This window comes from Chrysochloris asiatica, unplaced genomic scaffold, assembly GCF_000296735.1.
Source record: "Chrysochloris asiatica unplaced genomic scaffold, ChrAsi1.0 scaffold00077, whole genome shotgun sequence".
Lineage (NCBI taxonomy): Eukaryota > Metazoa > Chordata > Mammalia > Afrosoricida > Chrysochloridae > Chrysochloris > Chrysochloris asiatica.
This window is the reverse complement of record NW_006408595.1, coordinates 6,285,455-6,291,436: the sequence shown is the minus strand read 5'-3', so window position 1 is coordinate 6,291,436 and position 5,982 is coordinate 6,285,455. Positions and strand designations below refer to the sequence as shown.

The 5,982-nt window shown below is 38.5% G+C and overlaps 1 pseudogene; it reads left to right on the top strand.

Annotated features, from left to right (window-relative positions):
* Positions 1–3,760: 3,760 nt before the first annotated feature.
* On the top strand, positions 3,761–4,763 carry LOC102841093 (annotated as a pseudogene).
* The last annotated feature ends 1,219 nt before the right edge of the window (positions 4,764–5,982 follow it).

Genomic DNA, 5,982 nt, shown 5'->3' with positions numbered 1-5,982 from the left:
CATACTGTCAGGAGGGACCAGTCGCTGGAGAAGGATATCATGTTTGGTAAGGTGGAGGGTCAGAGAAAAAGAGGAAGATCTCCAGCGAGATGGATTGGTCAAGTAGCAGCATCGATGGACTTAAGTGTGGCAACAATAGTGAGGTTGGCCCAGGATGGCACAGTGTTTCGTTCTGCTGTTCATAAGGGCACTACGGGTTGTTATTGACTTGATAGCACCTAACAACAACAACATCCATAAGTATAGGTCAAGTTCATCAAATTGTAACAATTTATATTTGTTTCCTTTATAAAAAATTTAAAAAAATCTTCTTCTAGACGCCACTCCCAGCTTTTTTATGTAGTCTCCTGCTTCTCTGTTCACTTCTCTTTCCTCCTTTTATCTCAAAAGACATTGCCTCAAGGTACAGCCTAATCTTGTAGATTGCTTCTGGCCTTATTAACATCATAGAAGTGAGGATTTACAACACCTGGGATCAGTACACCAGATTAGAGCTGATCACATCAAATCACATCATGGGAGTGATTGCATCATATTAGAGCTCGTCATGCAGGTAATTACTATATCTTAACTGCTAAACCACTGAGAATCCTGCCCCAATCAAGTTGGCACAAAACCGTAAATTACCCACCCATGTAAACTAACACACAATTCACACACAAAAAAAATTTTAAGAAAGAAAAAAAAAACCACCTTAATTACCAGAGTCCTCTAATTGTTAGTGCCATTAACAGGCCCAGATTGGGATGACATGAAGATTGGGATGACATGAAGCCCTGTCAGAAAGGGGGCAATAGATATGAGGAGAGATACAGTTGAAGAGTAAAGAGGGAAAAAAGGAGCAGAAGCAAATTGTTGAAAAGGGGTTATGTTGTACTGAAGAGAAACTGAGAGACTGCCAATCCTCCAAAAAATATGTTGCTGTGTTTCCTTGTGATTCTTTTTCTATGCTTTAAAAACAAAACAGTATAATTTGGTCTACATTGCACAACCAGTTTTACATTCTGTATTTGTCAATTACCATTGCAACATAAGCATTATCTCATTACAAATTTTTCATCAGCACAGTTGATAAAAATTTAATCTCATTTTTGTTGTTGTTGTTGTTGTTAAGAACAGACACAGCAGGACATACATATCAATTCAACATTTCTATGCCTGGTAGTGTAGTGATGATGAATCAGGCTGCTAATCTCATGGTCAGCAGTTCGAAACTACCAGCTGTTTCGTGGGAGAAAAATGAGGCTTTCTGCTCCCATAAAGATTTACAGCCTCGGAAACCCTGTACAGGGTCGCTATGAGTTGGAACCGACTCCACGGCACACAACAACAATAATATTTACAATTAACAGGCATTGATTACATTTTTTTTAGTTGTATAACCATCCTCACCTCTTTTCTGAGTTAGTTCTTTTATATTAGCCTAAACTAACTATCCCCTAAGTATTTTATCTAACCTGAGTTCCTGTTGTCAATTTGATCTCAGACATTCTAAAAGAGCACAATCCCAAGGCAGACATTTATTACAAATAAGCTAAACTATTTTCAACAACATAGTTTTTAATGACTGCTTAATATCCAGCCCTTTGATTAGATAATAATTTATCTATTCCCCGATTGATGAGTATTCACATTATTACCAATATTTATTAAAATAACTGCAAAGTTTTTTTTATGTACTTCTAGCTGATTCCTTAGGCTGTATTCCCCCGAATAGAACTACTGTGCCAAAGAATGTGGACATTTGCTATCTTAATCTTTTTCATCTAATTCTCTCTCAAATTCCTAGAGATCTGGATTCTTTTGCCTACAATCCTGTAATCTGAAAACTGATTAATAGTTTATTTGAACTGTACTCACTTGGTGGTAAAACCTGAATGGATGTGATGTGAGGTAAATTATAGACTTTAATTTTCCTACTTAGTCTGCATATTCATGTATTTTGTTGCAGAAATACTGAGTTCAATTATGGGGCACTACCTCAGAACCCACTGGAAGTGTTGGGTAGTATGTAGTATCTGTACTACCTCTCAAAATTCCAAATACAAAATACTTAAGAAAAATACCTACTGTAAGTATTTCAGATAAATGTGAACCTGTGCTAGCAGTGTTACAAGAATGTATTGGACATACTAATTTAAAAAATGTTTGCTAAACTGTTTATGCTTGTAACAAATAATTTTTATAACCAACAAAATCAGTAAAGGTGTTTTCATTTTGCAAAAACTAAATAAAACAATATTCCAAACAAACAAGAATCAAATAAATCAGCCTTCTAAAATGTGATTGGTTGTACAATTGTAGCTTATTGTCATTATATTTCGAGTTCTTCTCTCTAGAAATTCTTCTAGCTCATTTCTCGCTTTTATGGTGGTTGTGTGCTGTCGTGTCAAGTCAGATCAGACTCACAGTGACCCTGTATGTATAGCGTTTCCTAGGCTGCAAATCGTTACGGGAGCAGAAAGCTTCATCTTTTTCCCACAGAGCAGCAGGTTGATTTAAAGTGCTGACCTTGCAGTTAGCAGCTCAGCTCATAATCCAATACACTACCAGGGCTCCTTCATTTCTTGCTTGGTCACACCAAATCTCAGTTGATAAACAAGGTAGTATTCACCATTTCAAGTATCAGTCCTTGTTTTTAATAACTACATATATAATTTTAAGGAGTCCTTGTGGCTCTGTAGGATAAGCAGTGGAATGCTAGCCACAACGACAAGGCAGTTCAAACCCACCGGCACATTTGTGGAAGAAAGATGAGGCTGTCTGCTTCTGTAAAGATTGACTGCCTCTGAAACCCTACACTGGGTCGCTATTAGTTGGAATCGACCCAATGGCAGTAGGTATAAATAATTTTAATGCATTGCTTTTATTCTTGTGGGTCTGTCTCATGGGAATAAATTCAGGACTAATCAGAACAGGTTGAAGTCTCTAGTGTCATAGAGTTAGGCTCTTGATGTAAGACTCTTTTTTCTTAGTAATATCTCCAGTCTCTCCCATTTCAGGATGCATATTTGAATGTAAATGAATATAATTATATTGGCGACTTTGAAGTTACCTTAGTTTTTAATGGTAAATTTTTAGAAAACTACAATTTCACTTTGAAGTCAGCCTCACAATTGTTATATTTCAGTCCACTGTTGCTGCCATTGTACCATTCTTACTCTTTTTTGCTGACCCTCCAGTTTACCAAACACGATATCCTTTTCTAAGGAGTGGTCCTTCTTGATAATATATTTAAAGTATGAGAGACTAAGTTTTGTCACCCTAGCTTCTAAGGAACATTCTAGTGGTATATTCTTTCTTGTTTTCTTAATGACCTTTTCATTCTTCCTGTATGATGTTTTTGATGTGGAATGACTCCCTGCCTTTGGCCATTAGTGTCTAATGCATCAAATTTGTTATTGAGATGGTCTCTAAATTCAGATGGGATATGTTTAAGGTCCTGTTTTGGCTCTTGTGGACTTGCTTTTCTTTTTTTCAGCTTCAGCCTGAACTTGCACATGAACAGTTGATGGTCTGTCCCATGGTCTGTCCCTGGCCTTGTTTGCTTGATGCTATTGTTTGCTTGTTTGCTTCATTCCACAGATGTTGTCATGTGACTTCTGTTTATTCCATCTGATGAAGTTCATGTGTATAGTCACCTTTGTTTAAAAAAGGTATTTTCAAGTCACCAAATGCCTGCAGTTTTTGGCTTTCACCTCCACCAGTGTGACCAAAGACTTGACCACTCAAAGTCTAACTCCCTAGAACACTGCTCAACATGGACACCAGTGTGACTGAAGGTGAATTAAATGTTACTCTCACTATCTGGCTACTTACACATGGAAAGGAAGTTGGCAGTATTATTAGAAAGAAAGGAGAATCCATTAAGAAGATGCACGTGAAGAGAGTGGTGCACATATCAACATCTCAGAAGGAAATTGTCCTGAGAGAATTATCATTTGGCTGGACCCACTACGGTCATCTTTAAAGCCTTTGCTATGATTACTGACAAACTCGAAGAGGATATCATCAGCTCTATAACCAAGAGCACAGCTGCCCCAGTCCTCCAGTTAACTTAAGGCTGGTTGTCCCTGCTAGTCAATGTGGCTCTCTCATTGGGAAAGGTGGCTGCAAGATCAAGGAAATACGAGAGAGTACAGGGCTCAGGTCCAGGTGTCAAGGAATATGCTTCCCAATGTAATGGAACATCATGATTGCTGGCATTCTCCAATTCATCACTGAGTGTGTCAAATAGATCTGAGTCTCCAACCTCATGCCTGGAGACTCTCTCCCAGTCCCTCTTATAGGGCGTGATGATCCTGCTCTGACCCAAGCGGTCCAGTTCTCCAGTCATCTTTGCACATGGCCAGACCTATACAATTCAAGGGCAGTATGCCATTCCATAGCTAAATTTGACCAAGATGCACCAGATATAGTGCCTCAAATCAAGTCTGATTTTCCTATGATGCCTGGTAACACAGGATTCAGTGGCACTGAATCCAGCTCTCCAAATGTGAAAGGCTATTGGGCAGGTTTGGATACATCTGCTCAGATTATTTCTCATGAACTCACTATTCTAAATGATTTGATTGGCTGTATAATTGGGTGACAAGGCGCCCAGATCAATGAGATCTGTCAGATGTCTGGGGGCGCAGATCAAAGTTGCGAACTCAGTGGGAGGATCAACAGATAGGAAGGTTACCGTCACTGGCTCTACTGCCAGCATTAGCCTAATCAATGTCACGCTTTCCTCAGAGGCGGGTGGCATGGGGATCAGCTAGAACGATGCAGATTCATCCATAAACCCTTTCTGCTGTTTACCACCACCCATGATCCATCTGTGTAGTTTCTGAACAGTCAGCGAGCGATTCCAGGTTTTAAATAGTTTGCAAATTTTCAGTTTCTAAGGAAAAAAAGATATTTACAATGAATAAGTCATTGGTTTTGTAAATTCTATAATACAAACTCCAGCATCATTTCTATCACCAAGGCCATAATTTTCAACTACTGACCCTTACTTTTTGTTTCTAACCTTTGCATTCCAGTCACCAGTAATTATTTTGATTGCATGTATGATCAATTTCAGAGTGAAGAAGTAGGCAGAATTCTTAAATGACATCATCAGTGGCTTCATGGTTGATGCAAAAATTTGAAAATAGTGGTATTAACTGGATATTACCAATCATAGACTGTGTTGTACTTCAAGATAGATCTTGAAATGTTCTTTTTGATGATAAATGCTAGGTCATTCCTCTTGAATTTGATGTTCCTGGCATAGTAAATCATATGACTGTCAGATTCAAAATGGCCAATATTGATCCATTTCAGCTTACTTATGCCTAGAATATTGATCTTTATATATTCCATTTCATTTTTGACAACTTCCAATTTTCCTAGATTCATACTTAGTACATTCCATGTTTGGATTATTAATGAATGTTTACAGCTATTTCTCCTCATTTTGAATTGTGCCCATTAGCTAATGAAGGTTCTGAAAGCTTTACTCTATTCGTGTCATCATGGTCAACTGTACTTTGAGGAGGCAGCTTTTCCTCAGTTGTATTTTGAGCACCTTCCAACCTAAGGGCTCATCTTCTGACACTATATCTGACAATATTCTGGTGCTATTCATTATTATGTTTTCAATTTTCCAGCACTATATCTGACAATGCTCCTCTGCGATTTATAAGGTTTTCAGTGGCTAAACACACAAAAAGTAGTTCCCTTCTGATTCCTCCTAGTCTGTCTCAACTGAAGCCTGTCCACCATGTGTGACTCTGCTGCATTTAAAACACCAGTGGCATAGCTTATAGCTTCACAGCAACATGCGACTTATAGATGAGTGGGAGACAGACTTACAGATCATACTGAGATTTATGCTTTTGTTAAGTACCGTGGAGTTGGCTCCGACTCATAGCGACCCTGCACAGGGTTTCCGAGGCTGTGAATCTTTACGGGAGCAGAAAACCTCATCTTTCTCCCACAGAACAGCTGGTAGTT